The 23,156-nt window shown below is 43.5% G+C and overlaps 2 long non-coding RNA genes and 3 pseudogenes across 2 annotated transcripts; 2 read left to right on the forward strand and 3 right to left on the reverse strand.

Annotated features, from left to right (window-relative positions):
• Positions 1 to 2,282: 2,282 nt before the first annotated feature.
• LOC147964266 (uncharacterized) lies at positions 2,283 to 7,781 on the forward strand. Its single transcript, XR_015607496.1, has 2 exons — positions 2,283 to 2,722; positions 7,149 to 7,781. It is a non-coding gene; the product is annotated as an uncharacterized LOC147964266 (long non-coding RNA).
• On the reverse strand, positions 3,535 to 7,139 carry LOC125515716 (tyrosine-sulfated glycopeptide receptor 1 pseudogene; annotated as a pseudogene).
• Positions 7,782 to 9,376: 1,595 nt separating the features above from the next.
• Positions 9,377 to 13,523, reverse strand: LOC125515717 (tyrosine-sulfated glycopeptide receptor 1 pseudogene; annotated as a pseudogene).
• Positions 13,524 to 16,235: 2,712 nt separating this feature from the next.
• Positions 16,236 to 21,929, forward strand: LOC125515718 (uncharacterized). The gene is made up of 2 exons (XR_007287100.2): positions 16,236 to 16,638; positions 21,124 to 21,929. It is a non-coding gene; the product is annotated as an uncharacterized LOC125515718 (long non-coding RNA).
• Positions 17,234 to 20,624, reverse strand: LOC147964267 (tyrosine-sulfated glycopeptide receptor 1 pseudogene; annotated as a pseudogene).
• Positions 21,930 to 23,156: the final 1,227 nt, after the last annotated feature.

Consider the following 23,156-nt stretch of genomic DNA (forward strand, 5'->3'; position numbering starts at 1 on the left):
TGTGGTTGACACTCAATTGTAATAATAATTCTTGACTGGAGTTTGTTGGCACTGAAACGGTTTCTTAGCTTGTCCTAAGTGACATTTTCATGTGTGATTATACTTGCATAAATGTGTGCATATGAAGAATCATGATGAATCTTCTAAATAATTTTGAGTTTTATGCATTGGGAACACTGGGTGGTCTTTTAATACAGGAGATACGTTGATTAAGGAGAAACGATATTTTAAATTGTTTGTACGAGTAGGGAATAAGGGATTGTGTATTTTATAGGGAAAATTCAAATTTATGAATAAATTGTCTTGTATTAAGTTTAGTATAGTGTGTTAATCTAAATAAACGCGTGTTACATATATACATTTATTAGTTTAAATAGACATGTGTTACACGTGCACACTTACTAGTGAAAAGAGGTTTCCTTTTCACCAACTCCTGTTTAACGCTTCAGGTGAAGTTTAAAGCCATTTGTACAAACATGCACGCACCCCTCCACTCGATAGATTATTTATTGGCCGTCTTGTATAAAGCACCAACGCGAAGCGTCCCTGCCCCGGTTTGCAATCTTCTAGAAGCTGCCCTCCCTTTTTTGTTCATTTTTTGGTTTTCTCAATGGTTTTGTTTCTTTTTATTTTTATTTTCTTCACTTTTGTCCTTTTTATTTTTTTAAATGTGTGAAATTTTTTGAATTCAAAAATATTTTTAAACTCTTGAACTTTAAAAAAATATGTGAACCCTTTTTTAAAACCACTGGGCTTTTTTCAAATCCACGAACTTTTGTGCAAATCTGTGAACCTTTTTTGAACAAATGAACGTTTTCAAGTCCACATACCTTTTCTGAATTTATGAAGATTTTTCAAAATCAGTGATTTAGAAAAAATTCGATGATCTTTTTTCAAATTTGTGATTATTTTTTCAGAATCAATGATTTTTTTTTCAAAGTCATGAACTTTCAAAAATGCGCGTTGGGCTGGCCCACGCGAGCGTGCTCCTGCTTTCGCTCTCGGCGGCGCAACCATGAGAGAATTCCTTATTTGGCCCTCTTTTAAAATTTGGTTCCCTTTTTGGTCTAAAATTTTATTTTCTTCCCTTTTTGACACTCAAACTTCAATTTGTTCTTTATGTGACACTCCCGTCAGTTTTAGCTATTAACGGTGTTAAGTCTGACCTAAAAAGACTGCTTTACCCCTAGTATAGTATGTGAACAGATTATTTACATGCAAACACAAAGGTAATGTGATATTTTCTTTTCATGCTTGAATAAGTAAACAAAAAGGTATTTATATGAGTAATAATAATAATATGATGATGATGAGTGGAACAGTGATGAATTCATTCACCTCTACTGTAGCATATTAATTTGTACACATTAAGCTTCTGATAACTTCTATCTGTTGGTTCTAGTCTTGGCTGCATGCATTAGTACTACTAGTAATTAGTCGTGTCATGGTGACACATGTAGTATGTTTGTTAGCCAGTTTATTAGTTGGTCGAGTCCCTGCATGGCTGCATGCATGTTTATATACTATACACACACCGGATGGATGTGTGCACGTCATTGCATGAAAATAGGATCCCGACGAGCATGTACATGTGGAAGATGTGGTGACTGTAGTTGACATAGTCGTACATCATTCCGGAACGGGCGCCGGCGTACAACAGCCCATGGCCAGCTCCAACAACACAGGGGCCCCAGTTGACGACCACCTCGTATCGGCCTTGATGCACGGATGGACGGATACGGCCGATGGCCTTGGCGCCGCTGTGCACGGGAGATGGCAGCGGCCTCGGCGCACCGGAGGAAGATACAACCTATGGCTTGGGAGGGATGGCAGGGGGATGGCACGGGTAATTCCAGCCTACTCTGACCTGGATCAGCGTCGTGCGCTCGTGGTACACCACCGCGGGTCCCTCGCCCGCCCCAACCCGCGGTGAGGAGGAAGAGGCTATCGTAGGGGACACAGAACTTGATGCATGCCGTGCCAGCCTCTCACGGACCGAGCTGCAATACGTGGCAAGTTTGGCGATGGTGGAAGGAAAGAGCGGACTGAATTGGAAGGAAGGAAGGAAAGGAAAAAAGCAAAGAGGCAAGAGCGCGGATTCTCCTTATTTTTTTTTGTTCGTTCATGCCCCTTCTGGCCTTCTCCATTCTTTTCTGGTGAGATACTATTATCAGGGGTAAAATTGTCTTTGCATGTGCTAGTTAATACCTTTGGATGGAAAAATGGATAGAAGTGTTACATAAGGCATAAAATGAAGTTTGAGTGTTAAATAAAGAAGAAAATGATTTTTGAGGCTAAAAAGGGAACCAAATTTTAAGAAAGGGACTAGCGGGAGAAGCTCTCTGTCCTTTCGCGGCTCTGACGCCATCGCTCTTCGCTCCCGGCGAGTCGCCACTCCGTTGCGTCGGCTACTCTCACCGGAAGTGCCCTCTCCTCCTCCCGTACCCGCGACGCATCCTCGCTACCACGCCGGTTCTGTTCCACGCGTGCGCCGCCATCTATATCCCCCCGATACAGCGCCAGCCATCCACGCCCAGCGCCTGTCGCCGGGGCAGCAGCGCGCTCTGGCCGTTCGGCGGAATGCCGACCCGGATGGCGGTTCGTAAACCGTTGCGGTGGCCATCGCGAAGCTGATTCGGGCTCACAGACCAAGCTTGGGACGCGTTCTGACGCGTCTTTGTGTGTGCTGGTGGGTTTTCGGCCGCGTCAGTCCTTGGACATGGTACGTTGTTGGTGCTTCTGACCGCCATTCCTCTCGTGTTCTGCCAGTGTCGAAATACCGCTTGTGCCTGCTGAGTTATATGTGTTTCAGAAGCTAGCCGTATTATTAGATTCTCAATTTCTCATTCCACTCCATTCGACTTGTATACATTTTGACCATGGCAGTTGCATTAGATCCTCAATTTCCTGGTCAATTCATTTGAATCTTGGACCAACCAAACATTGCCATAGCTAGTAATTCGGTAATTCACCGCAAACTCTGATGGCATGTAAAAACAGCTGATACGAAGCAAACTACTGCTGACAGCACATGATAAAGGCACTTGAATGGAGTCCATTTTCAACCTTCCACGGATAAAAAAAAGATAGTCATTTCACATGTGTATCCATGCTTGTGAAACTTAAGCATATATAATACTTCGAGAAACATTTAAAGGTTCCCACAAAAAAAAAACAGTTTCTGTAGCTAGTAATTCGGCGATTCACCGCCAACTCCGGTGGTATGTAAAAACAGCTGGCGTTACATGGCATCTGCACTTGAATGGAAACCATTTTCAATCTTTCACAGCTAAAACAAGATGGTCATTTCACATGTGTATACGTTGTCCATGCTTGTGAAACTTAAATTCATAGGAGTATAATAAGTTCGAGAAACATCTAAAGGTTCTTGCAGAAGAAAACAGAACACATCTAAAGGGTGATGAATTTTACAAAGATCTTTCCTTGAAGAAGTACGTATAGCTCAAAATGGCAATCTGTTTGGCTCTGTACAAAGTAAAAGACAAATGGCTATCTGTTAGGCTCTGTACAAAGTAAAAGACAAATGGCTATCTGTTAGGCTCTGTACAAAGTAAAAGACAAATGGCTATCTGTTAGGCTCTGTACAAAGTGAAAAACAAACTGTAGGTTTATCAGAAGTAGTAGTCCTACTGAAACTATAAAGTTACAACTTACAAGTACACCATGCATGAGAATACAAGATTATATAGTGTGTAGTTCATTGTATCATGACTGATCTTTGCATCTGTGCTCAGCGTCTATACTGGCCAGGCAAGAGACTACATCCATGATCGTTGGCCTCATGAATTGATTGTGGTTGACACATTTGCAAGCGACTTCAAGCACCTTCAGCATTTGCTCTTCATTTCCTGTGCCTCGAATGGTTGGATCCAGGACCTCAGCCTGCTTTCCCTCAGACCTCATCTCCAGCACCCATGGGACAAGTTCTTTTGATGTGGATAGGATTGGAAGAGGCCGCATTCCAGTAAGCAGCTCAAGCAAGACTACTCCGAAACTGTAGATGTCGCCTCTCAATGTAGCAACCCATGCCTGCCCATACTCCGGGGGAATGTAACCCATCGTGCCGACTAGCTCAGTTGTGACATGAGTTTTGTTGGAAAGGATCAATCTGGCTAGCCCAAAATCTGCAACATAAGCTTTAAATTCTTTGTCCAGTAGGATATTACTGCATTTGATGTCTCGATGGACAATTTGAGGGTTGCAGACTTCATGGATATAAGAAAGTCCCAGGCTTGCTCCTTGTGCGATCTTGAGCCGAGTTGGCCAGTCAAAACATGAGCTAACATCATCATCCCTGTTATGAAGCCAATCATCTAGGCTGCCATTCTCCATGTAGGAATATATGAGGAGCCTTGAGTTTCCCTGGATGCAGTAACCCCATAGTGGTACAAGATTTTGATGTTGTGTCGTGGAGAGTGCATCAACCTCTGCCCTGAACTCCCTTTCCATCAGACACATTTCATCATGGAGCTTTTTAATTGCCACCTTGGAGCCATCAGGTAGTTCTGCCTTGTAGACTAATCCATAACCTCCGCATCCAATAATGTTTTCCTTATCAAAGTTGTTCGTGGCTTTCAAAATGTCACTGAATTTGAGCTTGTTTTCTTCTCCATTGCCTTGTGGCATCCACATCACTACTAATGTTTTCTCTGAACTGGAGTAAAATGAAGATGCATCAACGTCTCCATTATTCCCCCTTTGACTTGTTGCTGTAACACCCTTCATCCTGATTGAGACAAAGAGACGCCCCAGCAACAAAAGAATAGCAATGCCTCCAAAGAACACACCAAATGCAATTCCAAAAATGGCCTTCTTATTTCGTTGTTTTGGGGAGATTAGAGGGGTTGAAGCTGAACCACATTTATGAGCGAGTACAGAACCACAGAGCTCCGGATTCCCGTCGAAGCTAGAATTCTGAAATGTATTAAACTGGCCTCCAGATGGAATAGGCCCTTTGAGGTCATTGTTCGAAATGTTGAATGCTGAAAGAAAGTGCAGGCTGTTTAATGCAGCTGGGATTTCACCTGTCAGATTGTTGGCCGACAAGTCCAACACCTGCAGTTTTGTGAGATTGCATATTGATTGTGGGATGTGTCCTGTCAAGTGGTTGAAGCTGAAATTGAGTGAAAGAAGGGCTTTCATCTGACCGATCTCCAGGGGGATCACACCAGTGAATTTGTTCTTGCTTAGATCCAGGACTTTAGGCAAAGCAGTGGGTACACGGTATTGTCGTGATGGACTACTATAAACAGGTAGCTCAAATACCCTTGGGTCTAAATGGGCTTTACTCTTCTCTGACTTCAGCATTGGCATATCCATAATTGCTGTTGGAATCCTCCCGGTGAAGCTATTGTTTGATATGTCCAGATAGAACAGGTTGCTTAGGGTTTTGATCCAGGCTGGTATTGACCCATTGAGCCGATTGTCAGACAATACTAATATTTGTAAATTTCCTAGCTTTGATATCCAGTGTGGTATTTGGCCAGACAATTCGCATCCTCCCATACCCAAAACCTGAAGATTCTCAAAACCATCAATTTTGTCATCCTTTGGCATGATCTCTCCCCTGAAGTTGAGTGCAATAAGCAGGGTGGTGAGGTTCTTGCATCTCTTAAGGATGTGAAGTGCATTTGTGATATTTTTGAAAGAATTGTCAGTAAGTGACATGAAGGTGAGGTACTTCAGATTGGCTATTTGTGGAGAAAGCTGCCCAGATAAATTGTTGCCAGCTAGCCGCAGTGCTGTCAGATTGCTGCAAGAGTATATGCTATCTGGAATTGTGCCGCTGAAGTTGTTCAAGAAAACATCTAATGTTCTTAGATTGGGAAGGTGGGAAAAATTGACCTTTGTAAGTTCTCCGCTGAAATTATTGCTCTTGAGGTCAACTGTTATCAGATTTGTGCAGTTGCTCAGAGCAGATGGCAGCTCCCCTGACATGTTGTTGTCGTCCAAACGGAGCTCCTCCAATTTCTTGAGCTGTCCTATAGAAACTGGAATCTTGCCGCTGAAGCTGTTCCTTCCAAGATCAAGGGTTACAAGATTTCTGAGGTTGGTTATGTTTGTACCATCGATAGCTCCATGTAAATCGTTGTTAGGAAATGACAGGTACTCCAATGATGTTGTGTAGAAGAGTTCATTTGGGATTACTCCACTGAGGTTGTTGTATCCAGCCCCGAGCACTCTCAGCCTGGAGCAATTACCAAGACTTGGGGGGATGCTGCCACTGAATTCGTTGAAACACAGTTCAAGCACAGTGAGGGATGGTGAGGTACTACAGAGTTGAGTTGGTATCTGCCCAGTAAAGCTGTTATTGCTGGCATTGAGTGTGACCAGATTCTCCGTCGTGATGGATGGAAAGTGTCCTGCAAATAAGTTGCTTGAGATGTCCAGTACCTGGAGAGGTCGGGGAGGGGCCGAAGAAGGCAACTCGTGGAGTGTTCCATTGAGCTGGTTAAAGCTGACATCAAGGATTTTGATGCTGCTGGACGACACCAATTCCAACGGCAGAGCACCGGACAGCGAGTTGTGAGAGAGATCAAGGTGCTGCAGCCTGTCGAGGATCCCAAGGGACCGTGAGATGTTCCCCTCGAGACCCTTAAAAGGCAGCAAGACATGGGTGACCGTCCTATCTTGCCTGCAGGTGATCCCTTCCCACTTGCAGCAATCCGTGCCGTTCTGCCATGAAGCAGCGAGTCCACCGTCTTGCAAGAGCCCGGCGAGGAACTGGAGAAGGGAGCCCCTCTCCTGCTCGCTGCAGGAGCTGGTGAGAGAGGCCAAGGAGATGAGCAGCACAAGGGCAAGGGCAAATGAAGGCACGTGCAATTTCTTGCTCTGTGTCTTGTTTGAAAACTGGAGCGTCTGCATGGTTTTCTGGTGAAACTAGCCTGGAAATCTGAGCATCAATGGCTGTCTAATCATTGAAGAGCTTGACGGGAAAGAAGAAGGTGTTGTGCTCCTTGCAGTCGTAGTCAGCACAAAGGAAAAACGGCTGGTTCAGACTCTGACCGTGCAAAATCTTTCTTTTGTAGCCGTCTACTATTTCTGACTCAATCCTTATAGAATTTTTACCACGTGCCATAGATTATTTCTCTGATCACTTCTTGATGCATGCACCCTTTTGTGAACAGGAAACGCCACGCATTCAAAAAGAAACGGTTGGTGGAGATTTGCAGAGATAGTTCATGGGGAGATCATACCGAAAGGTGGGCGCGATCGAGAGGAATCATCTGCGTCTCGGTCAGCCTGTGGCGGGGCGGGGCGGGGCGGGCGATCTTTGGTCTCTTCCATCCTCTTGACCTTATCACACGTGCTCTGTCTGATGGATACATCTGCTTGTGTTTCCGTCCTCCCGGCTCCACTGGCACACTATTGTGGACCATGGACTGTGACGCTCTGTGGCCATTATCTGAATTCTGAAGCCGTTCAAATTTGACAGTAAACTGGGGTGGCGTGTGAGGCTTGCCAACGGCCCTTGGTTCCGATGCTTGCGCACAACGGCGACGACGCGCATGGCGATGCGGCGACGGCGAGCTTGAGCAGCTGGCGCTGGAGCTAGAGGCAGAGAGGCTGGTGTTGTGATGGGTGACATTGCAGGGCGGTCTCCGCCGGGGCAAGCCGCCGGCGCTACCGCTGGAGGCTGAGAAGCCGCAGCTTGGATTGTTTTACTATTATTATATGCAGATACTGGGGCTGACAGGAGCAGGTGAGAAAATAGTCTTTCCACCACGGTGTAGCATGCATACGCGACATTTCTCCCGCGATTGTTTGTCCGACGCCTTGGCTTGGAGCCACCATGGAGTCGAGCATTGACCTGCTCATGCTCCTCGCGGTCTGCGAATGACGCAAGAATGAGTTCGTCCTTGCTGGATGAAGGAGGCGTCGAATTCCAAGTATATACTTGGAATTATAACCATTTGAAAATCGTAGCTGTCGAAAAAATTGCCGTTTGAATTATAATAGTCATTGAAATGAAGTGACGATTCTGAAAAAAGCTTGGAAGAATCGCCCAAAAGAACTGGCCCGTACTTAGGAGCCAAATGGGATTTTTGCTTTTGTTAAATAAGTTACAAATGCATTCTAGGAGAGAGAGAGAGAGAGAGAGAGAGAGAGAAAGAGAGAACTTTATTACAGGAAGAGGATTTCTGGCTCTCTGATGCCACACACCATTATATGAATATAGCATTAGAAAACACATTAGAAAATTTCAAAATTTTCTGAATTTTGGGATGTGAAATCTAGGTGTCCGTTGTGCACCCGTGTTCAATTTCATGAGGAATTGGTGCCCGTGGTCATGTTAGTAAAAAAGAGAAAAAGAATCATATGTATAGAGGAAAAAATTGGTTGTATCATATGTCGGACCGTAATTCCTGCGCCGCGAATATCACGGGCATCCATTCCCCACGAAAATAAATACGGGTGTACAATGAACACCCAGGTTTGATATCCCAAAGTCTCAGAATTTTTTAAATATTTTGATATTTTTCAAATGCTATTTTTCATATAGCGGTGCGTGGCATCCGGGGTGCTCCATTTCCCCTTTATTGACTGTAATAACTATGGAGCCGTTGAGGCATATAGCGCGGCTGAAAAGTGAAAACACACGGACGTAGCAAAGCCCCAAGGCCGTATAAACCTCTCCACGGGCTTCGCTTTCCCCGCTCTATCGCCATCGCTCGCCCTTCCTTCCTTCTCTCGCATGCCCCCGTACTCGCGCCGCGCCCTTGCTTCCACGCGCACGCTGGCATCTACCCCTCTGACTCAATGCCGGCCTTTCGTGCCCAGCGCAGGCCGCCTCGGCAGCAGCGCGCTCAGGCCGTTCGGCAGAATGCCGACCCGGATGCGGCGGTTTCTCTGAACCGCCGCGAGGGTTGCCCTCGAGAAGCTGGATCGGGCTCGTAGGTCAGGCCTGGGACGCGTTTCCAGGCCTATTTGTATATGCCGGAGGAGCGAGCTGCGATGCAAGGCAGGTGGTTTCTTCGCCCCTGAATCCTCCGGCATTCTGAAGCTGCGATGCAAGGCAGGTGTTTTTTTTAGCCACGCCTCTCTTGTTCTGCTAGTAGCTACTTTCTGCAATTGCATTCTCAAATTCTCACCCCTTTTGTTTGACGCTTGGACCAACCAAGCATTTGCTGTATCTAGTCTAGTAGCTCGGCAGTTCACCTCCAACTCTGGTGCTTTTTAAAACCGCTGATCCAAAGCAAACAGCTCAAAGAACTTGAATTGAAACCACTTTCAATCTTTCAGTGACAAAACAAGATGGTCATTTCACATGTTTATACTTTGTCTCATGCTTGTGAAACATAAAACATATAGTATAATACGTATATAGAGGGACATCCAAAGGTCCTCGCAAAAATAATATTAAAGGATGATGGATTTTATAAAAATCTTTCCTTAAAGAAGAACGTATAAAGCTGAAAATGGCAACCTGCGCGGCTCTGTACAGAGTACAAACATAAATCTCTAAGATTATCAGAAGTAGTAGTTGTATGAAACTAAGAAAGTACATGTACATTGTGCACGAAAATACATTATCTATCATGTGTTGTTCCTTCTATCTTGGCTGTTCTTTGCATCTGTTGGTCATCGTCTATACTGGCCAGGCAGGAGGCTACTTCCATCATAGCTGGCCTCCTGAATTGATTATGATTGACACACTTGCAAGCGATTTCAACCACCTTCAGCATTTGCTCTTCGTATCCTATTCCTCGAAGTGTTGGATCCAAGACCTCAATCTGCTTGCCCTCAGACCTCAACTGTAGAACCCATGGGACAAGTTCTTTTGATGTAGATAGGACTGAAACAGGTCGCATTCCAGTGAGCAGCTCAAGCAGGACTACTCCAAAACTGTATATATCACCTCTCAAGGTAGCAACCCATGCTTGCCCATACTCAGGGGGGATGTAACCCATAGGCCGACCAACTCAGTTGTAACATGAGTTCTGTTGGGAACAATCAATCTGGCTAGCCCAAAATCAGCAACATAAGCTTTAAATTCTTTGTCCAGTAGGATGTTACTGGATTTGATGTCACGGTGGACAATCTGAGGCTTGCAGACATCATGGATATAAGAAAGTCCCAGGCTTGCTCCTTGTGCGATCTTGAGCCGAGTTGGCCAGTCAAAACATGAGCTAACGTCATCATCCCTGTTATGAAGCCAATCATCTAGGCTGCCATTCTCCATGTAGGAATATATGAGCAGCCTTGAGTTTCCCTGGATGCAGTAACCCCATAGTGGTACGAGATTTTGATGCTGTGTCATGGAGAGTGCATCAACCTCTGCCCTGAACTCCCTTTCCATCAGACACATTTCATCGTGGAGCTTTTTAATTGCCAGCTTGGAGCCATCAGGTAGTTCTGCCTTGTAGACTAAGCCATAACCTCCGCATCCAATAATGTTTTCCTTGTCAAAGTTGTTCGTGGCTTTCAAAATGTCACTAAAGTTGATCTTGTTGTCTTCTCCATTGCCTTGTGGCATCCACATCACCACTAATGTTTTCTCTGAACTGGAGTAGAATGAAGATGCATCAACGTCTCCATTATTCCCCCTTTGACTTGTTGCTGTAACACCCTTCATCCTGATTGAGACAAAGAGACACCCCAGCAACAAAACAATAGCAATGCCTCCAAAGAACACACTAAATGTGATTGCAAAAATAACCTTCTTATTTCTTTGATTTTGGGAGACTAGAGGTGTTGAAGCTGATGCACATTTGTGGGTGAGCATAGAGCCACACAACTTTGGATTCCCATCAAAACTAGAATTTGGAAATGTATTAAGCTGCCCTCCGGATGGAATAGGGCCTTCTAGATCATTGTTAGAAATGTTGAATCCTGAAAGGAAGTTCAGACTATTCAATGCACCTGGGATTGCACCTGTAAGATTGTTGCTGGACAAGTCTAGCACCAGCAGATTTGTTAGATTGCATATTGATTGTGGAATCCGTCCTGTCAAGTAGTTGAAGCTGAAATTGAGTGAAAGGACAGCTTTCAACTGACCAATCTCCAGAGGTATCTCACCGGTGAATTTATTGTTGCTTAGATCCAGCACTTTAGGGAAAGCAATGGGTATGCGGTATTGGAGTGATGGGCTCTTATAAACAGGCAACTCGAAGAGCCTGGGGTCCAAATGAGCTTCTTTATTCTCTGACATTAGCGTTGGCATATCCATCAATATTGTTGGAATTTCCCCTGTGAGGGTGTTGTTTCTTACGTCTAGATAGAAGAGGTGCTTTAGGGCTTTGATCCATGCTGGTATTGATCCAGTGAGTTTATTGTTAGATAAGACTAACACCTCTAAATTTGCTAGATTTGATATCCAAAGAGGCATTTTTCCAAACAATGGGCATCCTCCAATGTCCAAAACCTGAAGTTTCTCAAAACCTTCAACTTTCTCTAACTCTGGCATGTGCTCTCCTATGAAATTCTGCCCTATAAGCAGGGTGGTAAGGTTCCTGCAGCTCTGAAGGATGTGAAGTGCATTTGTGATGTTTTTAAAAGAATTTTTACCAAGTGACAGGAATGTGAGGTACTTCAGGTCACCTATTCGTGGTGAAAGCTGCCCATGTAATTTGTTGCCAGATAACCGCAGTGCAGTCATATTGCTGCAAGAGTATATGCTTTCTGGAACTTTCCCGGTGAAGTTGTTGTACAGAAGGTCTAAAGTTTTTAGGTTGTGCAGGTTGGAGAAATTCACATTGGCAAGTTCTCCACTGAAATTGTTGCTCTTGAGGTCAATTATTATCAGATTTATGCAATTGCTCACAGCCGATGGCAGCTCCCCTGACATATTGTTGTTGTTCAAATGGAGCTCCTGCAATTTCTTGAGCTGGCCTATGGAATCTGGAACCTTACCACTGAGATTGTTCCCTCCAAGATCAAGGGTAGACAGATTTCTGAGGTTAAATATGTGTGCGTCTTCAAGAACTCCATGCAAATGATTGTTAGAAAGAGACAGGTATTCCAACGAAGTAGCATTGAAGAGTTCATCTGGGATAGTTCCACTGAGGTCGTTGTACCCTGCCCTGAGCTCTATCATCTTTGAACAATCACCAAGGCCTTGGGGGAGACTGCCGCTGAAGCGGTTGAAAGACAGATCAAGCACAGAGATGTCTGGGGAGGTGTTACAGAAATGAGTTGGTACCTGCCCAGTAAATCTGTTGTTGCTGGCATTGAGCGCGACCAGATTCTCCATTCCCTTCCATTTGGTGGATGTGAACTGTCCTGTAAAGAAGTTGCTTGAGATGTTGAGTACCTTGAGTGGCCGGGCAGGGGTCGAAGCTGACAGCTCTGGCAGTGTTCCGTTGAACTGATTATAGCTGATGTCAAGGACAAGGATGCTGCTGGATGATACCAGTTCCAGTGGCAGACCACCGGAGAGTGAGTTGTGGGAGAGGTTAAGGTGCCGCAGCCCTGTTAGGTTCCCAAGGGACTCTGAGACGTGCCCCTCAAGGCCCTTTGAAGCCAGCAAGACATCGGTGATCGTCGTATCTTGCCTGCAGGTGATGCCTTCCCACTGGCAGCAATCCGTGCCATGCTGCCAGGAGACAGCGAGGCCGCCGTCTTGTGAAAGCCCGGCGAGGAGCTGGAGGAGGGAGGCCTTCTCCTGCTCCGTGCAGGAACTCGTAGACGAGACCAAGCAGAGCAACAACACAAGAGCAAGGGAAGGTATGTGCAATATCCTGCTGTGTCCCCTGCTGGAGAAATGGTGTGTCTTCATGGTTTATTGGTGGTGGAACTAGCATGGGAACCAGGGCTTATGTTGTGGCCTGACTGGACAAAGCATAAATGGCGGTCTAATCATGAAAGAGCACGAGGGGAAAGAAAGACCGTTTCCGAAAAGGCGCTCGTGCTCGAGAGCAATCATCGTTGTCAAAGTCAGTGTGTGGACATGGCCAAGTGGAGGGCAAGAAGAAGTGCAATGCTGTTGCTTGATGGACGGGGTGGATGGTTGACCTGCTGGGTGATCTGTTATCTCTTCCATCCTCTTGATTTTAGGCGTTTACTTTACTTACCCCCTTATATGACGCGAGCTTCGTCCGATGGATACGTCTGCTGTTGTTTTCCGTTCTCCTGGCTCCACCGGCTCACTATTGCGGACCATGGACCGTAAGGCTTTGTGGTTATCGTCTGAATTTGAAGGTATTCAAAGGATTCAAAGTAAACTGGGTAGCGTGTGAGCTCTGGCAATGGCGGGCTGGTTCATCACCTGGCTCTGACGATGCTCGTGTGGAAAGAACCATGTAGGAGTATCAATTATAGCTGAATAATTGGTGTTAAGAATCACATTGCTTGGATGCTGATGTGCTGATGCTAGCTGCACTGTACCGTCGTTATTGCTTCTTAGATGCTGCACTCTATCATTGCTCATTATAGGTGTGGTTAATGATTTCCCCCTTGTGATTGAGAAAAAAATAATAGCAAGTGCCAGCCGCTCTACTTAATTAAGGCTCTCGCGAACTTGAGCGGTGGCGTTGCATCGTTCTTGATGTCCTGTTAGTGTTTATGGAATCGCTGATCTCTCTGTTTTCTTCTGCGGTGGCGCACATGCTATTTTCAGGTGCAGTGCGGACTGAACTCTGAAGAACTGCCGTGGGAGCAGAAAAGGCAACAACACAACTCAACAGGCCGGCCACACGTTTGTGTTTCACCATGTTGATGTAGCTACTAGCTCATGGGCGCGGGGTCTTCGCAATCGTGCGACAGCCCGCTCTCTCATCTCTCCTCTCGTTGGCTGAAAACCACTCCCTTTGAACTAAACAACACGGTACTTATTTTGGATTGGAGGGAGTGTCTTATTGTTTCTGCATGGTGCCACCTCACGATTTCACACTTGGCCACATGCAATACAGAAATGGTGGCGACACCAGACTATTCAAAACATGTTTGTACAATGTACAACGTGCATGAGAAAAAGTAGACATGCGTTAGCAAAACCCAATGAAAACCGACAAAGAAACACAAAGCAAAGTAAAAGAAAGCAAGAAAAAACCTAAGTAACCCAAGAACTAAATTATAAATAAGAAAAATCAAGGAAAACCGTTGAAAAAACAAAGAAAACAAAGCATAAGAAAAAAACTGTGAAAAAACAAACATATACCAGGGGCTCCTATTCTGTGACCTCCAGGCGCACCCCTCCCCCCCCCCCTCCATGTGGGGCATGAGGTGCCCCCTGTTTTTTTTTTTTGAGATTTCAGAAAACGTTCACAGATTCAAAAAAATGTCCACTGAATTCAAAAACAGTTCTTGATTTCAAAAAATGACCGTGACTACAAAAGAATGAACCTTTTGAATTTTAATGATCATTATTTTATTTTCATGGAAAATCTTTTATGACCATTATTAATAATGATGAAACATTTGTTGAACAAATTTTGAATTCGATGTACATTTTTAGAACTTGACGAAAGAAATTTGTTTTCAAGAACATTTCAAAAAATGGATGAATAAATATTAATTTGATGAACAAATTTAGAATTTGATATTTTTTTTTGAAATTGATGAACAAATTTCGAATTTGATGATAAAAATAACTCGTTCAACAAATTTTGAATTTGATGAACATTTTGTAAATCTGATGAACAAAATTTGAATTCAATGAAGACTTTTGACATTGATAAACATTTTTTGAATTCGATGAACAAGAATATGTTCGTGAATTTTAAAAGAAAATTCGCAAAAAAGTGAAGAAGTAAAGAAGAAAAATAAGAGAAACGAAAAAAGAAGAAGAAAAAGAGCAAGAAAAAGAAAAATGAAAAAAGAAAAAGAAGGAAAAAACGAAAGGAAAACCCCACATATGGACCTGGTGTCTTTTACCCGTGAGAGCGTTATCTCGCTTATAGCGAGATGAAAGGAGCTCTCGCGTTAGGCGCGAGCGGGCTGGCCACTAGTGTAGGGATTCACTTGCTGTATGTTCGGCATGCTCCAGTTTTTACTTGTTCTTTTCGCTTTCTTTTGTTCTTTTTTTCGGTTCTTTTTGTTCTTAGGCTCATTTCTTTGTTTTTTTCTTTGTTATAACTTATGTTTCTTTGTTCACTTGTTTTCTTTGTTTTTTTATCGATTTTCACTAGTTTTTTGTTTTCTCTATTTCTTTCTATGTTTCTCATCGTTTTTTCAGTTTTCTTCATTTCTCTATCTTTTCCATCGGTTTTCATTGGGTTCTATCTTTCTTTCTTTTTATGTGTTTTCTTTATGGCTTTCATCGTTTTTTTTGCAGTTTTAGAATTTTTTTTGGGTGACTATTTTTTCTATGTGTCATTCGTATCGTTTTTCCTATATTTTCTACATACATTTTTCATGCACATGTGAAATGTTTATTTTTGTACATGTTAATATTTTTGAAACACACAATTATTATTGAAAAAAATTAGTCTACATTTTTCGCATACATCAAGAACATCTTTTATATGAATTTAAGGTTTTTTAATACATGATTAGAATTTTTTTGAATACAATTATTAACATTTTTGCAAATATATGTTTGATGTCTACTTTCTTCATATTCATTGTACATTTTTCATATATATATATATATCTGAAACTTTTATTTGATATACATTTAAAAAAACATATATATATATATATATATACATGATTAATACTCCCTCTGTAAACTAATATAAGAACATTTAGAATACTAAAATAGTGATCTAAACGCTCTTATATTAGTTTACAGAGGAAGTAGTTTTATAATGTTACAGACAATTTTTTTAAACACGTGAACATTTTTATTATGTCACAAAGAATGTTTTTCTGTGCTGTCACAATTTTTCATATACATTTTGAACATCTATTTATAAATGTTTAATAGTTTTTCTTAGGTGATTAACATGTTTTCATATGTATGTTTTTGATCTCTACTTCTTTTGCATAAACATCGTATGTCTTTTGTATACGCCATGAAAATTTGTTTATTCACGTTTAATTTTTTTAAATACATTATTAACATTTTTCTCATATATATGTTTGTTCTCTCCCCTTTTTCATACATATTGTACATTTTTTGTATATATTCATATCATTTTTCTATACATATGCTGATATGCACGATTAACATTTTCAATTCTGTATGTAAAGTGATTTTGTAGTAGATATATTTAGAATATTTCGAAACATAAGCAAAGGTAAAAAAAAAGGTAAAGCAAAAAACAATACAAAAATGTGAAAACAAAACGCTCAATGCCTGCGGCTCCCGCTGGGCCGGCCCATTCCGGGCGCTGCACTGTGTCTTCTACAAGCGAGACATAAGTAATTTCGTATAGTCGCGCCCTCTGTTTCCTGCCTCTACCACGCCATCGCTCTAGGCTGCCGGCGAGTCGCCACTCCACCGCGCTCACCGGAGGTGCCTCCGGCCTCCTCCTCGCATGCCGCCACACCCGCGCCGCATCCTCGCTTACACGCTCGCCCCGTCCCATGCTCGCCCCTCCGCCGCAACGTGACGGCCTTTCGTGTGCTCAGCGCCGGTGCGCTCAGGGCGTTTGGCGAAATGCCGACCCGGATGCCGGTTCTTGGACTGCGGGTGGACTCGCGGAGCAGGCGCATTCTGAAGCGTGGGCGTATGTGCCGAGGCGGCGAGGCGGGTGGTTTCTTGGCCGCGTGTAATCCTTGGACGTGGTACTGGTACGTACTATGCGCTTCTGATCGCGATCCCTCTTGTGTTCTGCTTGTGACTGCATGCCTGTTATGCGTTCTGTGTGACGTGCATTTCAAAGTACAAAGATGGCAGTCGTGTTGCATTCGCAAATTCTCATTCCATTCCATATTTCCATTCAATGCTTGGACAATGGACCAACCAAAAATTTGACGCACAGTAATTCGGTAACTCACCTCCGGCTGGTACGAAGCAAACAGTGACAGCACACAGTCTCTGCACTTGAATGGGAAACATTCTCAATCCTTCACTAGGAAAACAAGATAACCATTTCACATGTTTATACTTTGCCCCATGCTCGTCAAAGTTGAACATATTTAGAATACTGATGCGCGTGCCTATAGTTGCATTAGATTCTCTCATTACACTTCATTTGGCACTTGAACCAACAAACACTTGTTGTAAAGTATACTCCGGTAACTCACCTCCAGCTCCGGCGGCTCCTAAAATCCGCTTATACGAAGCAAACATCTGAATGGAAACCATTTTCAATGCTTCCCTGAGAAAACAGGACAATCATTTTACATGTTTATACCTTTTTCCTATGCTTGTGACTTAAGCATATTAGTACTTAAACAAACATTGAAAGTAAGATGAATTTTACAAAACTCTTTCCTTAAAGACTTTACAAAGATCAGAATGGCAGTCTGTCAGGCTATGTACAGAACAAACTATACGATTATCAGAAGCAGTAGTTCTAGTGGAACTAAAAAGTTGCAAGTACATCGTGCACGAAAATGAAGGATTATCTATCATTTGAAGTTCACTATATGTTGGCTGATCTTTGCATCTCTGGCTCAACGTTTATACTGGACAGGCAGGAGGCTACTTCCATGATAGTTGGCCTCCTGAATTGATTATGGTCAACACACTTGCAAGCGGCTTCAAGCACCTTCAGCATTTGCTCTTCATACCCTGTTCCTCGAAGTGTTGGATCCAGGATCTCAATCTGCTTTCCCTCAGACCTCATCTGTAGAACCCATGGGACAAGTTCTTTTGGTGTGCAAAATACCGAAACAGGTCGCCTTCCTGTGAGCAGCTCAAGCAGCACTACTCCGAAACTGTATATATCACCTCTCAGCGTAGCAACCCATGCTTGCCCATACTCGGGTGGGATGTAACCCATAGTACCTACCAGCTCCGTTGTGACATGAGTGTTGTTGGGAAGGATCAATCTGGCTAGCCCAAAGTCTGCAACATAAGCTTTAAATTCTTTGTCCAGTAGGATATTACCAGATTTGATGTCACGATGGACAATTTGAGGGTTGCAGGCATCATGGATATAAGAAAGGCCCAGGCTTGCTCCTTGTGCGATCTTGAGCCGAGTAGGCCAGTCAAGCAATGAGCTAACATCATCCCTGTTATGGAGCCAATCATCCAGGCTTCCATTCTCCAAGTAGGAATATACGAGAAACCTTGAGTTTCCCTGGACGCAGTAACCCCACAGTGGTACAAGATTTTCATGTTGTGCCCTGGAGAGTGCATCAACCTCTGCACTGAACTCCCTTTCCATTAGACACATTTCACCATTGAGCTTTTTGATTGCCAGCTTGGAGCCATCAGATAGCTCTGCCTTGTAGACTAATCCATGACCCCCACATCCAATGATGTTCGCCTTATCAAAGTTGTTCGTAGCTTTCAAAATGTCAGCGAATTTGAGCTTGTTTTCTACTCCCTTGCCTTGTGCTATACGCACCACAACTAATGTTTGTTCTGAACTGGAGTAGAATGAAGGTTCTTCAACATCTCCATTACTTTCCCTTCTATTTTTTCCTGTAAAACCCTTCTGCCTGATTGAGACAAGGAGACGTGCCAGCAACAAAAGAATAGCAATGCCTCCAAAGAACACGCCAAATGCAATTGCAAAAACAGCCTTCTTGTCTCGTTTTTTTCTGGAGGATGGAGATATTGAATCTTTACCGCATTTATGAGTGAGCATAGAGCCACACAGCTTTGGATTCCCATTGAAACTAGAATTCTGAAATGTATTAAACTGGCCTCCAGTTGGAATAGGTCCTTCTAGGTCATTGTTTGAAATGTTGAATTCTGAAAGGAAGTTCAGGGTGTTCAATGCAGCTGGGATAGCACCTGTGAGATTGTTGCTGGACAACTCTAGCACCTGCAAGTTCGTGAGGTTGCAAATCGATTGGGGGATCTGTCCAGATAACTTGTTGAAGCTGAAGTCAAGTACAGCAAGCAAGTTCAACTGACCAATCTGTGGGGGGATCACACCTGTGAATTTGTTGTTGCTTAGATTCAACATTGTTGGGAAAGATGTAACCACACGGTATTGAAGTGATGGGCCAGTATAAACAGGCAGCTCAAAGACCCTTGGGTCCAAATGAGTTGTGTTGTCAGTTGATTTTAGCATTGGCATCTCCGTGAATGTTAAGGGGATTTCTCCTGTAAGAGTGTTGTTTGACACATCTATATAGAAGAGACGGCTTAAGGAGTTGATCCAGTCCGGTATTGGTCCAGTGAGTCGATTGCTTCTTAAAATTAACATCTTCAGTTGTGTTAATCTTGATATCCATAAAGGTATTTTTCCAGTTAATCGGCAACCATCCATGTCCAACACCTGAAGATTCTCAAAACCACCAATTCTATCATCCTCTGGCATGAGCTCTCCCTTGAAATTGAACGAAATAAGCAGGATGGTAAGGTTCTTGCTGCTCTTAAGGATCTGAAGCGCATTTGCGATGTTTGTGAAATTGTTTTTACCAAGTGACAAGAAGGACAGGTGCTTCAGATTGCCTATTCTCGATGAGAGCTGCCCATATAATTTGTTGTTAGCTAGCCGCAGCGCAGTCAGGTTAGTGCATGAGTACATACTTTCTGGAACTGTACCGGTGAAGTTGTTGGACCAAAGATCTAAAGTTCTTAGATTGGGCAGGTTGGAGAAATTGACATTGCTAAGTTCTCCACTGAGTTTGTTGCTCTTGAGGTCAATTGTTATGAGATTTGTGCAGTTGCTCAGAGCATATGGCAGCTCCCCTGACATGTTGTTGTTGTTCAAATGGAACTCCTCCAGTCTCTTGAGTTGACCTATATAATCTGGAATCTTTCCACTGAATTGGTTCCCTCCAAGATCAAGGGTTACGAGATTTCTGAGGTTGACTATGCGCTTGTTATCAAGAACTCCATATAAACCATTGTTTGCGAAAGACAGGTATTCCAACGAGGTTGCATTGAATAGTTCATCTGGGAGTCTTCCACTGAGGTTGTTATACCCAGCCCTGAGCTCTCTTAGCTTGGAGCAATCACCAAGTCCTGGGGGTACGCTGCCACTGAATTTGTTCAAACACAGATCAAGCACCTTGAGGGATGGCAAGGTGCTACATAATTGAGTTGGTATCTGCCCAGTAAAGCTGTTATTGCTGGCATTGAGTGCGATCAGATTCTCCATTGCTTTCCATGTGGAGGATGGAAACTGTCCTGCAAATAAGTTGCTTGAGATGTTTAGTACCTGCAGAGGCCTGCCAGGGGTTGAAGATGACAGCAGCTCTTGGAGTGTCCCGTTGAGCTGGTTAAAGCTAACATCAAGTGTAGTAATGCTGCTGGACGACACCAATCCCAGCGGCAGACCACCAGACAACGAGTTGTCAGAGAGATCAAGGTACTGCAGCCCGGTTAGCTTTCCAAGGGATTGTGAGATGTGCCCCTCAAGGCCCTTCGAAGGCAGCGAGACATTGATGACCGTCCTATCTTGACTGCAGGTGATCCCTTCCCACTTGCAGCAACCCGTGTCATTCCGCCATGACGCAGAGAGGCCACCATCTTGTGAGAGCTCGGCGAGGAACTGGAGAAGGGCGCCCTTCTCCTGCTCGGTGCAGCAACTGGTAGGAGGGGCCAAGCAGAACAGCAGCACAAGGGCAAGGCCAAGGGAAGGTATGCCCAGTATCTTGCTGCATGTCTTGCTGGAGAAATGGAGTGTCTGCATGGTTTTCTGGTGAAACTAGCATGTAAGCAAGAGCTTGAGCTGTGCCCTGACTGGATGCATCAATGGTGGTCTAGTCATGAAAGCGTGTGATGGGGAAGGAGAGAAGCAGATTTTGCTCTCATTTTGTTTTGTCCACTTGTAGTCGTAGTCACCATGAAGAAATCAAGGTCATAAAAATTGGATTTTACACAACTGCCACCAGCTCACCAGCAGCTTCCTAGTTCACACTGGCGTTTCCCTGTTCTGCCATTGGCTGCCTGCTGTAATCTACTGACAAAGTCAATTGCCCAATTGTCCTGAATAGTCGACCGTACAAATAAAAACTGCTTTGTAGACTGTGTAGTCGTCCATGACTTTAGGATCCTTACTTAATTGTATCAATCAGCATGCCTTAATTTACTAGACCTGACATCACTACTCTTACCGGCTTCACTAAACAAATCCAACTTCTTCCCACTAGCACTTGGACAGAAAAATTACTTCTTCACGTATCCTTTTGCCTTTTTTTGAACAGGAGAAGGAGAAGATCTGTTTAAAGGGCAGTCTGGGTGGACGTAGCTCCCTCTTGCGCAGCGTTCGGGGAAGGGTCCGACAACTTTGGGCCTATTGTACGCAGCCTTTTCCTACATTTCTGTAAGAGGCTGTTTCGAACAACTCACAAGGCAACAGCTTTACCGCTGCGCCCCTTTCAGAAGATGTGTTTCTGAAAGGAAAATAAAAACAGTTGGGTAACGACTTGCAGAATGTTCTGAAAGGTGCTTGCGATCCAGAGCAAGCATTGGTGTCTCAGTCCGTATGTGGACAAACCCAGGCAAGAAGGAGTGCAATCTTGTTGCTTGGTGGACAAGGTGGATGGTTGACTTGCTGGGTGATATGTCCTCTCTTCCATCCTCTTGATTTACTAACCCTTATCACGCGAGCTTCATCTGATGCTTACCTTTGCTGTTGCTTTCGATTCTCCTGCTCCACTGGCGCACTATTATATTGTGGACCATGGACTGTGACGCTTTGTGGCTATCAACTGAATTCGGAAGGGGTTCAAACTTCAGTAATCAGGGTAACGTGTGAGGGCTGGCTGGCAGGCTAGTTGATCACTTGGCTCTGATGATGGTCATGGTCTTTTTGGACCGAACCATGTATTAATCTGTACTGTTTTATCTTAAAAAAATATCTGAGTTGGTAGCGGTCCGTTCCCCCTCATCGAGATTATGTATTGAGTTATTAACATTACCAGATGCCAACTGTTATGTGGACATAATATTGATTCAACTGTTGTATACATTGAGATAATTATTAAATTTTGCACAAAGTTATGGTCTATGATGACACAAGCGTTTACATGCAATATAGAGAGAAAACAAACAATTTTTGTAGCAATAGATAAGCATTTTTCTTTCTGGTACCGGTTTAATTTCAGTTCTTGATGATGATTGATGATGCTAGGTGTAATGTATCATTATTATTATGTTCTAGATGATGCACTCTATCATTGATCATTATATGTGCGGTTAACGAGTTTTCTCTACCAACTGAGAAAAAAATAGCAAGTGCCAGAGGGGCATGGAGTTTTGGCTCCCAACTTCTCGTGAACCATTGTGAACAGTAAAAAGAAAATCCAGAAAAATAGAAAAAAACTGATTTTTTTAACAAGATGTTTGAGTGTTTTACGTATGTGCAGAATCTCATGATCAGTGCTGTAAAATGCCCATCTAAAAAAATCTGTGCTAAATAGGTCATTTTTAAAGCATTTTGGAGCACCATTTTTTCCCCAGAACACCAGGAATACCATTTCTTCACGTAAACTTGTGCGTACAAAGAACACCCAAACATGCTTGTTGCCCAAATTAAGTTTATTATTATTATTATGCTTGCTATTTTTTTGGATTTTACTATTCATCTAGGTATACTTATGAGCTCGGGGGCATAATTGAATTTTTGGTGCCAGGCACTCGGCATAATTAAGGCTTTTCAGAAACTGAAGTCTTGGCATTGCGTATTTTTGTTGCCTGGTGCAGGATCTGTACCATCAGGTACAGTACCGACTGAAGAACACAACACGGGGAATCAAAGACACAAAGCATTTGGCGTGGCGTGGCAGCCCGGGGATCAAGCGTGTGTTTCAAAACGTTGATGTTTACTTTTTTACATTTTCAACACGTTTTTCTGTTGAGTTGCTTTTTGAACGCGTTGATGTAGCTAGATCATGGGCTCCCGTTAGGAGAAAGCCATCATGTGTTTTTCTGCGTAGTGCCACCTCACTATTCACACTTGGCCGCTTGCACTGTGCAGACACGACAAATCACTTGACGTGCTGCTGCGGACGCGTAGTTGCTCGACGCGTCCTCTTCATCGTCCTGTGATTTGAAAACGCGTCTCGCTTTTTTATCTCTAGCTCTCCGCCAAACTACGGGACATTCTTCAGAAGTAGCGATTCGGTGTCGTGAACAGTAAAATCATTTAAAATAGGAAAAGAAATAAAAGTAAACTTCTGAACTATTTTTGGCATCTCAGATGCTTGAATGCGTGATGTGCCTGTGAAAATTTGCG

The sequence above is a fragment of the Triticum urartu genome, chromosome 6A (assembly GCF_056163025.1).
Source record: "Triticum urartu cultivar PI428250 chromosome 6A, HENAU_Tu73, whole genome shotgun sequence".
Lineage (NCBI taxonomy): Eukaryota > Viridiplantae > Streptophyta > Magnoliopsida > Poales > Poaceae > Triticum > Triticum urartu.